Below are 12,108 nucleotides of genomic sequence, written 5' to 3'. Positions count from 1 at the left end.
TGTATTTTTATAAGAATGAGTAATACTTTAGGTAATAATCAGTGTATAGATGTTGGTAATATTTTTTACAGTTTAAAAATGGTAACACCACCATTTTCCAGGATTAAATTTATTGAGAGTGAGTTCCTGTCTATGAAGCAATGGCTTTTTTGGCTTTTTTTTTTTTTTGACAGATAGCATTTGTTTTTAAGCTTTGTTTACTATCCAATTGTTCTTTCGTTTACACTACACCTATATTTTTCAATTTGATCTATATGAAGATTCTTTGATACTTTGAAGCTTAAAGCAGATTTTAAAATAGAATCATCCTTTCAATGTTACAGATAATATCTGTAATGAACAGAACAGGACAAGTATTATATGTGATTTGGATAGATGGTCTTTTAACTAGAGATACCATCAGTCTTTGGGAAATGCCTTTGCCCAGAGACTTCAACTCTGGTAGTCATAGAAACGAAACTTTGGTGTAAGAAGATTAGAGTTTTCTAACCTGGGGAGCAAAACAAACAAAAACCCAAATGAACAAACAGGAAACAATGAGTCAGTTAGAAGAAGACGGAATACCTTTTAAAGTTAGTAAAGTTAGTATGATTTTAATTATCAGACTATGGCTAACACTATTGATTGGTTATGCCAAATTACATTCAAACCATTGTTCCCCTGCTTCATCCACTGGAAAGGTCCAAAGTCCTTGATATCTCAACATCCCTTAATGCTAGGGGTAGCTACATGCTGCGGACCACTAGGTCCACAGTGGACATTTGGTAGAGGTCATTGGAAAAGCTTTTATTTCCTTATTAAAAGAGAAAAACTCAATAGGTACAAGCTGTTCCTCAGTCTTGCTGCCCTAAACTAGAATATGATGTCTCAATCTGCAGAAGCATCCATCTTGTATCAGGCACAAGAGAAAGCATGAAGACAAAATCCTGACTACATTCAGCTAGCCTCTAGACAAAAGGACACAACCACTTTCTTCAAGACTTTTTGCCCTGGAAAAAAATAAATCCCTATTATTTTATGTCACTGTGCATGAAACTTGCAGCTGAAAGCATTTCTAATTGATACATACTTGCGAACTACTTTTTAAATTGTCAATTAATTTTGGCCACATAATGTAAGTGAAATTTGGTTTTTAAGATAACCCTGGACAAAAGACTTCTTTCTCCTTCAAAATGTTTAATTATATATTAATAATTATTAACTAAATCTGCTGTTATACTAAAAATGAATAGCTATTATTAGGTCTTTATAATTTTGTTACTGACATTTTATTTTTAAAAGAGATTTAGGATAGTTACTACAGGTTACTTAACTGGGAGGCTGGATGTATCTAAAAGGCATTAATTGCTTCAGTGATTTTAAATTGCCTTGTGAAGTACACAACAATTAAATGCTCCAATAACTGATTTAATTCAAGTGAATGGCAAAAATTATACATCATAATACAGTATCTATAGCATACTACTAAAAGGTGAAAAAACAATAAAATTAACTCTTTAAGTTATGTAGGATTAAAAGACCTCAAATAAAACTTAGGTTTCAGAACAAAATTTAGGTTACCAAGAAAAAGACAGAAGCAGTTCAATGGGGGCAAATATCAGAAGTATCCCAGTGAGCTCTTGGAGGTCCATTCAAAAATGCTAAGACACTAACAGAAAAACGAACTATGGGTTGGTAAGTACTCACTGAATTGCCAGATTGTGTTACAGAAATACTTTCTGACACTTGAGTTACTGTTACTGGGAACTTTGGTATATCTGGGAAAAACAATACACTTAGGAAAATGATGTTATTAAGTCAAAGTAAATTCCATCTGCCTTCCTTCCCATACTAAATTATGAGCTGTGGGATCAGAAGGCTTTCCTTTCTTAGCCTGAACCAGAAGAGGGCCTTGAAGCAGTGGCTTGAGCTTGAGGTACCACGCGCACTTGTCCCAGAACTCACCCTCTGCCCCTGCCGGCTCAAAGATGACAAATACTTGCATAATTCAAATTTAATAAGTCTGAGTACCGTCTCCCATTGTAACCATTTCACTGAAAATAGATATTCAAGAGCAATTAAGTTTTAGTTAAGAGAAAGCCCCAGGTTACATTCACTTACTTTAAGTCTACTTCCAGGTGTTAAGGGAAAAAAAGGTCATAAATGTGTGTATATATGTATAGTGAGGAATGTTACTTAAAAATACACCTTGAAGTCAGCACAGTTCTAGAGACGAGAGACCACACAAATTCCAAACTGCTTCAAATTAATAAATTTAAAGTATACACACATGCAAAGTTGCCACTAACAGCAATGTTTATTCATTTAGAAATCCAGGAAAAGGCAGTGATATTTATATTTAGCTCGATATAAGTAACTGTTGTGGGCAGAGGGCTGAATTTAGTGTAAAAAGAGATGTCTAAAAAAAATTCATTTTTCTAGTTGTACTTGTTTGTGAAAAACATAAAATGCTTCATTATAGGTTGTCAAAATATAATGACTGTTACTGTTAAACTATATATAAGGCTCTCAAAGTAAATACCAAGGGAAATGAAACTCAGTCTTAATTCTGAAGATAGTATGCATCTGGTGAGGAAGACAGGAACTCAGCTAATTCTATACAAGACACTTTTCTGAGCTAAAGAGTAATGCCTTCAAAACATGAAGATTAATCAATTCTAAGTCAAACTCTATCAGTATGCTAATAAAGGCACATTAAAAAGCAAACAAAAGACAAGTTAAATATCTGCTATTATTAAATTCACTGCTAAAGAACTATTTACAATTAAATTCTCCAGATCTTATAATAATAAAAGGAAAATCACATTTGAATTCTTAATTCTCACACTAATCAGATTGTTTCTGGAAGGTCCAGTACAAAAACAATAAATGCCCAATTCCACATGTGCTTAAACACAATCAATCTGACTTTTTTCAAAAAGAATGATTAAAAAAAATGGAGGAGTAAATTCAATTTTCATAGAATGAAATATGATTTTAATAGATAAGCTTCAACAAAGGTATATCTTATTGAGGTGTGTGGTGGTAAGCCACAGGCTCCTCTGGTTGTAGAAGGCAGATCTTAAGTATGACTAGCAGGAGAGCCCTTTTCCTTACCTGTAATTCCTTGTCTCTGGGATGAATTTAGAAATGGGGGCACATGAAGTTGTAAGTAAATCTTTGCAGCCCAAACAGTCGGAATCAAATCGGGCTCAAGTAACACTTTTGTGAAGACTAAACAGCACAAAGACATTCTCAGAAGGCCTAATGGAGAGTAATTATTCTGTGAGGGCAACTGACTTCTTCATCAAAGTGCAAGATGTCTCAACACATACATTAAAGAAGTCCTGGTCCCAAGTTCTTGAAATAGTAAGTAGTTATAGGGCAACTTCTTTCCACTGGGCGTGATGTTGGTGCTAAGAGCAAAAGATAGGAAAGGAGCATAGAGTCTCCAGGAGCTAATACTTGTTACTTAAAACACAGTTAACCAAACTTCAAGGACTAAATGCTGACATTAAACATAAGACTGAAAATAAAACATAAACAAATCTTTTTCCTCTGTATGACAATCTTGATCCTCAAAGCAGTGTTTAACTTTAGAAGATGGCTTTTTTAAAGGTGGCAGGGGCAGGAAGCGAGGGGTATCTTGCTTTAGTGTCCAGTTCACGTACTTCTGTTATTAAGGGGGAAAAACATCAGTTTTTACTTTTTAATATTATATCCAAATAATACTAAGTTTCATGTATAAGTATATACCTGCAGTAGTCTTTCCACTTTGCTTCAATAACCCATGATTATTCAAAATGTAATGAATTCATGTCTATTTGGCTTCAGTTAAAATGATAATGTAGGAAAGTACTGTCTCCCACAATGGGTATAGGCCTCTAGAAATTAATAACTGGGGGGAAAAAAAAGGTCATGAAATCACTTACAGGCATTCAACCAAAAAAAGGGATCAAATCTCTTTTTTCTCTTGCTAAGGGTATGTGTCTCATACAGTTTTCCTCATATCTATCCCCCCTTGTCCTCTATGCCACCTATCTATCCCTGTCCCACATCAAAACCATTTGATCTTGAACCTTTAAATCTTATTCTTTTGTGCTGCATGCAACAGTGAATCCTCCTGTTAGAGAGAAATCCATGCTACTCAATTATTTTTACTCAATAGGCTTAGAGTTAGAATGTTACATAAAAAAAAAGTCCAATATATATTGTAATTTGAAATTAACCAGGTCTTTCAACTAAAGGACACTAATCCCATGAGCATCTTCCACTTGAGAGACATTCTGCATTCTGCTGATTTTTTTCATTTCTCATCCTATACATACTCTGATAGCCATACGCAAATAGTAAAAATAAAGAGCAGAATAATGTGCTTTTAAACCAAGTAATGCTTCACAGAAAACTATAAACTGTCATACGAGGAACTTCTCACCAGTAACATTTAAGAATTCTGAGATTTAATGGGAATACCAATTTAAAATGTGTCAAGAGTTCAAGGTAACAAATACTCAAGTGCCACATACTGCCAATGATTTTCTTCCTTATAAAAACATGGTTTTCTTATTCTCAAATGATACAGAAACCCAATCTCTTTCATTGACACAATAAAAAAGATTCATATCTTGGGAAAAGGTGAAAAATTCTGTTCTTTAATACCAAAGACTCATTCATTCATAATGAGAATTCCTTTTTGATGCTTCAAAGCATCAAGACATATAAATAGTTGGGATTCAAAGTACATCTGAATTTCAACTGTTTTGGTATGTATTTTCTATCTTATTTACTTGATTACTAACTGACTTCCAACCAAACCCTGTCAAAAACATCTTTTGATAAAGACCCTGAAAGAACTTCAGTGCCAGTATTATTCTTAATTATTATTATTACATGGTAGAAAACCCAGTAGACAGCAAGTATTCAGTTTCACAAAATGAATCAGTAGCAAAGCCTGAGACAGAAACTGAGACTCTGATTCAGGATGATCTACTTAATCAGAAATAATAAGGGCAAACACAATCTTTTCCAAGCCTAACTACACCCTAGTACCCATTTTTCCACCTAAAATCTTTTTCAGAGGTCATATCAGCTATATGTAGATTCACAGACTCTCTGGTGATGTAGCAAAGATAAAATACGTTCTTAAGCATGGTTGCGAAGTTTAGTGGCTACTGTTGCCTTTTCTTCCTTCTAAGCTCTTTGTTGCTTCTAATACTTACTTGTTCTACTTGAGTACAATCTAAAAAGACACTGTTTTTCTAAGATGTGTCCCCTATATATCTCTCTAATGTGTGAGAGTATGGGAGGGGCTTTCGGAGTATATACACTGATAAGTCACTGAGGCGCATCAGTGGTAGTAGCACTCAGTAGGATTGAACTTGAAGCCATGAATTCTTTCCAGACATTTCTTTTCAGAAAAGAATTCTGTGTGTGTTACAGAAATAAAATCCAAAAATCATGAGTGAATCAGCAAACCATGGAAACAAAAAAATAGAACGCAATTACTCCATTTTACTGACCCTAGTTTAAAAAAAAAAACACAAACAAACCCAAATTAAAGTATTCAGGCAGACTCTGAAATACACAACTGTCACAAAGAAAGCATTTCAGGGCAAAATGTGCTGCAATATGCTACTATGATTAAAAGCTATGTAATCTGGGGGAACCTCTTTAACAAAAAGAAAAAGAAAAATGAACTGGGCAAATGGCTTTTTACCACCTTTAAAAAAAAAAAAAAAAGGCTGTAATTCTGTCATAGTTACACAGAATGGTAACTGGTAGATGGGATTTTCATCTTTATTTAGAATTAAAAACACATTTCCATCTACAGGTATTTAATTATAATCAAACCACACATGGTTTATTCTCCTACTGAGAATAAACTATTATTTTATGATACCATTACGGTGTGTTAAGTCTGAACCCATCATAATGCATAGTAAGGGAAAACACTTAGCACATGATCTCTAAACAGGAAAGATCCTTGCACAGCTCTTCTGGTACTTTTGTTTTTTAAAATGTACAAATCCTACTAGACACAAATGAGAGAATAAGGTGCAGCCGTGAAGTACAACATACGTTCCCACTGTAGGCTGAGTCCTGGTCTTTGTTCCGATATTCTAGAGCCACTGGCAGGGAAAGCTAAGTATCCCTCTATTATAAAAAGCATTTTTACATGATTGCTGGCAAAAGTTATACTTCTGATAGGTTCAGTCATCTTGATTATTCCTGACTGCATTTGCTTATTTAATAGAGATCTCGCAATTCTAGAAACCTGCAGTATAACCACCGAAAACGGGTCCGTAGCAGGACAACCTGATAAAAACAACATAAAGGGTACATAGTGAGGAAGACTGCAAAGTTATTTGACCGGCGAAACAGTTCCGAAGTAATTCTCTATCAATGACAAAATTTTCTGTATTTTACCAGCTACGCACCTACCCAAATATCATCCACCTTGTCCTCAATTAGCAGGGTTTCCTCAATTTAAAATCTCCCAGAACAGTTTAATGGTACAACTCAAATCAAAAACTAACCACGCCCTTAATGCCCTGAGTCAAGCCACCTTTTGCTGCCTTATCCCCCCTTAAACTCCAAAAACGTACATCTTTCACCTAAAAGGGTTTGCACCAGTTCGCTAACCTTAGTCAGAGACTCTTTTTAGCTGTGCCTTGATAAAATTCCTATTGGAAGACGCTTTCTCCTGGGCAGAGCAGATGCCCAGGAGAGGCACCCACGCTTACCTCCCACACACCTGCAACCCCTGGCGGGATGCTGGACCTGAGGCTTCCAAGGACTGCGCTCCGCTCCTGTTCCTGCTCTCTCTCCCGGGAAACTACAGTCCAGGCTGCGCCTTCGGCTGCTACAGGGACCCAGGCTCCGCCTCCCCCTCCTCTAGTTGGCGAATTCAGCAGCTGTTGCTCCTCCCCCTGCTGTTCCGGCTGCTGTCCTGGCTGCAGGCAGCGGGAAGCTGCTGCCCGGGTACCTACGCGTTCCCTCACACTCCTGCAGCTTCTCTGTCGCTTCCCTTCTCTGGTGACCCCCTCTCCCCTCACGCAGTAGCCTGACACTTGGAGCAGCTCCCCGCCCCATCAGGGCACATCCGCGAGTAGCCTAGCCTCAAGCTATCCCTGCCTGACCCGCAGGTCTGAACGCTCGGTGCCCGGCCGCTTTCGGGGAAACTGATTCTTCGGCCAGAGCGCATCCCCACATCTCGCTCTCCCTCCACCCTGGCGATTCCCCAGCGACTTCCCCGCCGCCCGCGAGGCTCAGCCGCCCCACGTTAGCCACTTGAAGCTCTTCCCCCGCCCCCGTTCCCTCCTCGCCTCCGCTAGCCCGCCCCCACAATGGGTGAGCCGCCTGCCGGGCCGACCCTGCATCCTGATTGGCGCAGGTGAGAGCTGACCCCTCCCTTCCTCTTCTTTCCGTGCGCTCTCTCTCTTCTTCTCACCTCCTCCCGCAAAGGCAGGGACTCTCCCCCTATTGGCTAAAAGTGTCCCCACCCATCGTCTTCAGTTGCACCGCATAGCCTGACGGGAATTGTAGTCCTGGGTATGCAGGAATTGCCGACGATGCTGGCGACCAGGACTACGGATCCCCATAGGCCCCTGCGCGACTCCGGCTGGGCAGGATTCCGGACAACGCCTGGTTCCTCTCGGGTCCTTCCGGCGTCGCCGGAGTGAATTGATCCGGAGTTGAAGAGGGCTTCAAAGGTGGGAAGTGAAGTCAGTACCTCAGTAACCGGTAAGGTGTGGCTGTTCTGTCCCAGTCCCCGTAGTCCCGCGTGGAGCTGAAGAGGTCTGGGGTCACATAGGGGCCGTGGCTAAGGCACTAGGGCTTGGTTCTGGCAGGCGGAGCGGACGGGGCTGGGAACGGGGCCCTATGGGCGTAAGTGAGGTTACCCTACGCGAGTGGCGTAAAGCGGGTTTGTAAATGCCGCCTGCCCTGCTCGGGCCTGAACGCCTTCAGGAAGTCTCCTGTAGGTGGGGGCGGGAGGGGAAGGGCGAGGTTGGCCTCTGCTGCCCCCGGAGTAGGAAGAGGGCGGATGTGCCTGGGGTGGGGTCCTCTGAAGGTGTGGCTTGGGGCGGGGAGATGAGACTGCTGTTTTCCCCCAGCTTTAGAAGTAGGATAGGGAAGGAGTGGAGGAAGGAAGGGGCACTTGGAGTCGACTCTTGAGGTGACTCGGGTTATGCCCTTTGAGAGAAGAGAACTGTAGAAGGAACAGTCAAAATGTTGACAGAGATCTACGGATTCAGTTCCAGTTTCATGATGTGGTCCCTCTAAGGAGGTAATTTTGCCCTGAATAGGCAAGTTTAACTTTATAAAGATGTAATTCCTAATATGTATTTACACCTTTGCTGTTTCAAGTTTTCCTAGTGGGATGCTAATGAGGAAACTGAGGGGGTAAATGTTGTGCACAAGGTCACACACGTAGGGACAGATCTTCTGACTCTAATCCATTTGTAATCCAGCTTCTAAATCTGAGAGCTGCCGCACCAGAAAGAAAGAGTGGGGAGGTTGGTTGTGTTTTTTGAAGAGGAAGTTGCAAAGTAATGCATTTTAGGTATTTCTAAGAAGCCATCTGTGAATTCCTCAATAAAAGAAGCACTCACTCTAATCTGTTATTGGAAAAATAAGAAGCAATTACGACGTAGCTATTTTTTCCTTGTATTAGAGGTATATTAAGTGATGAATGGTGCTACCGTTTTAAGGGGTAGTTAATGGGACAGGAGATATGGCTCGTCTTTACTCGTGAAAGATACTCCTTTCCCTTTCTACTTTAGGACTGTATTATTATTATTCTCAACTGAGAACAATGGGATTGGGATTCTTCCACAAAACTTATTTTACACTTTTTCAAATAATACAGCAGCAAGAGACAGTTTAGTGTGTTCATTACTAGAAAAGAAGATGCGCTGCATTTTTTGGAGGTAACATGACATTTTTGTTTTTGTTTTTACTTCCTCTCATTTTCTTTTCGTATGTGTGTGTGTAAATAATAACCTCAAGCTTTTGTACATTTTATTTTTCTTACCATCTATGAGTTTTAACTCATCCTTGTTTTATGTTAAAGAATGGAAAAATAGTACATTTATGTTTTGTATTGAGCAGAAAGTAGTGTGCTTGTTCCAGTCTTATCCATTGTTGTGACCAACTATAATTAGTGCATAAATATTAGACAGTTCTTTAGTAGACTTTTAGTAGTACATTCATTGACATTTGTTCCTGATAAGTTTATATATAAGAATCAGGTATCTGTTGATCGCAGGTAATCTGTCATGGCTTACTGTTGTATGCATTGACCATTGAAATATGGCACGTTTGAATGTACTCTGCAGTTATTAAAATTACCCACAATATGTCTAACTTTTGAATGCAAAAACACTTCCTAGGATCAGGAGTACTATTACATTCCTTTTAAAATAAAAATGACTTGTAAAATAAAAGAGAGGTGGAATACTATAGAATAAAGTAAAATCAAGAATAGTTAGCACCATGAGTAAGAAATGTACTGCACAAGGAAGGAAGACCTAACTAAGCAAGTGGAAATTATGTGGAGATAACTGACTCAGTGCTGTGTTAGACGGGTGCGGTAGTTTAAGTAAACCATAAACTGATCATGAGTCAGTGATAGTAAAGAAAGAATGTTAATATATTTTCTATATGGCCACATACAGGCATTTGGTTTGCTGGAGGAAGTGAGAAATGAGTTCTAATTTTTGGCATGCATTTGGGAGGTTGTGGAATGAACTTCTGAACTAAAAGTCAGCAAAATTTGGGAATTAGTAAAATTAATATAACACACTTGTCTAGTGCATGCTAATTTTTGTCCTTGGTTAGATTCTACCACTAACTTTTCTTCATCTCTGAGCGTCATCGTAGTTTTGGCATTTTGTCTGGTCAGTAACAGAATGGTAGGATAATTTTTTTTTGTATTTATCATCTTTCAGTCACATGCTGGAGTACTGTGGTGGTTTACAAAGAGAATAAAGAAAGAAGTTCAGATTGGTTTTAAGTGCAAGATTCTGTAACTAGTAACTGGTGGGATCAAGGCATAATCCAGGTCTTTTTAACTATAGATCTTTTTAATACTTTGAGATAAAGACTCAGTTTCCTTGTTTATTTTTACATGAGAGAAAGACTTAAAATGCCCTAAATATTCAGGTACTTTTACCCTGTTACTCTGTTCAGTGCTAACAGTTTCTCTTTTGTTTCCTGTGTAGCTCTCCAGCCTTATCCCCAGCCTGTCTTGCTTACTGTGCCTTTCAGTTACCACCTGCATAAGCTCTTTCCTGACTTGGGGGCATTTATACCTGTTTCCTCCTCCTGCCTGGACTGCTTCACCTCCCCTTCCCAAGTCTGGCTCTTTTCCACCCCATGGACTGTAGCCCACCAGGCTCCTCTGTCCATGGAGTTCTCCAGGCAAGAATACTGGAATGGGTAGCCATTCCCTTCTCCAGGGGATCTTCCCGTCCTAGGGATTGAACCCGGGTCTCCTGCTTGCCTTGCAGGCAGATTCTACTGTCTGAGCTACCAGGGAAGCCCCAGGTCTGGCCAACTCCTGGTTAACTTTTCAAGTCTCAGTTTAGGTGTCATTTCTCAGGGGAATGTTCCCTGACCTTTGACTCCTCCTTCCCCAAACTGAGTTCCTACTATATATTCACCATACTCTGTACTTCTTTGTAGCATCATCACAATAGGAACTTAATTATTTCTGTGTTTATTTGATAAGTGTCTGTCTCCCTCACTAGACAGTAAGCTTCCTGAGCAGGGCTCTTATCTGTCATGTGCCTTACCTCATTACTTATACAGTGCCCGGCAGAAAGTTAAGTAGTAAGTGATTATTTGCTGAATGTATGAATAAATGTAAGTCCTTTCATGCACAGTGCGTCCAGCACTCTGCAAGGGGCAGAAATACAAAAATGAATAAAGGAGATTTGTTTCCTGCCTTTGGATAAAAAGAGGTTATTGACAGAAGTTGGATACAAATTGTAGAAAGATGTTTGTTCTTTCTTGGAGGTCTGTAAAATCAGGGTAGTTTTCTGTGTGGAAATGGCAAAGGAATCATTTTCTATTACAGCAAAATTTCTGTATAACAGTGTTGTGGAGACCTTATCACTATCCTGCTCTTGCAAGCAACATTCATTATAATAAAATACAGATATGCAAGAAACTAACTTTCTGTGAATTGTATTCTTCCTTGTTAGCTTGTCTGTCCTCAACAAAATTCATGATTTTCCCTTTTCCTTGTTGTTTTGTTTTTTAACACAGTAATCTTCCTTTGAATTTTACCTTTAATATAACTTGCCTTAGACAAGGTGACTATAAAACTGAGTGGTGTTTATTTCAAAGGAGGTTATAGTTTGAGCTTCATGAAAATTGTCACATTTCAGTGGGTTTTAAGGTAATATCTTATTTGCTTTAAACCTTGGTACTTAACGAGAGTAAAACTGTTATTTTCAAAACATGAAGACTAAATTCAGAAATAAATTGTGTTAGGTTTTGGTTCTGAAAACAAATTCTTTGATCCTTCAGAGTACTATAATAATGGTATAGAATAAATTCAGCAGCTCAGAGTTGCTGTAGCCTTGCATGCCTTCATGAATTTACCAACTCACTCTCCCACAAAATATTGTCAAAAAGTGCTTGCTCATATTTGGTCCAGTTTTTTGTTATTAATACAAGTCTCTGATAAATCCTAAACTTAGATTTTTAAGTAAGTCCCTATGTTACTTGAATCAAGGATAATAAAATTCATATTGACCTAGCATACCAATATGTGAAGGATAAAACTGAGGTACTGCTTCTTATATCTTGTTCAATGATTAAGGTTGTTATGATTGGTAACATCATAACATTTTAAGCTAATTCCATGATAAACAATTTTTTCTCCACAATATAAACTGCAGAAGTGATTTAGAAGTTAAATAGTGTGATTGACGGTGTTTATTGCTGCAGTTGAAATGTTACAGAAAGTTGCAGTCTTATTAGAGATTTATATTTTAGCAGTACAAGCACGCGCGCACACACGATGTAAAAAGTGTAAGCACCTTTATTGTAGCAGTTAGAAATAATTTATTGGCAGAAAGGTAAACTGTGTAGTTTGGTGGTCCGTTTTTGTTTGTATGT

General features: G+C 38.7%; 2 protein-coding genes across 5 annotated transcripts in view; one reads left to right on the top strand and one right to left on the bottom strand.

Annotated features, from left to right (window-relative positions):
* The window catches only part of SERPINI1 (serpin family I member 1), a 74,439-nt gene extending 67,225 nt beyond the window's left edge, over positions 1-7,214 (bottom strand). Inside the window, exon 1 of one of the 2 annotated variants that reach the window (XM_043874323.1) lies at positions 6,734-7,214. The gene's annotated coding sequence lies outside the window, so the exon portion shown is untranslated. Of the gene's footprint in view, positions 1-6,722 lie in introns of both variants that reach the window. The other variant, XM_043874322.1, reaches the window with a different exon arrangement.
* A 357-nt stretch (positions 7,215-7,571) lies between these two features.
* The window catches only part of PDCD10 (programmed cell death 10), a 44,213-nt gene continuing 39,676 nt past the window's right edge, over positions 7,572-12,108 (top strand). The window contains exon 1 of one of the 3 annotated variants that reach the window (XM_043874324.1): positions 7,572-7,722. The gene's annotated coding sequence lies outside the window, so the exon portion shown is untranslated. Of the gene's footprint in view, positions 7,723-8,118; positions 8,267-12,108 lie in introns of those variants that run through there. The other 2 variants (XM_043874325.1, XM_043874326.1) reach the window with 2 other exon arrangements.

The sequence above is a fragment of the Cervus elaphus genome, chromosome 19, assembly GCF_910594005.1.
Source record: "Cervus elaphus chromosome 19, mCerEla1.1, whole genome shotgun sequence".
Classification (NCBI taxonomy): Eukaryota; Metazoa; Chordata; class Mammalia; order Artiodactyla; family Cervidae; genus Cervus; species Cervus elaphus.
Note: the sequence above shows the minus strand (reverse complement) of the source record. Positions and strands in the feature narration are given on the sequence as shown.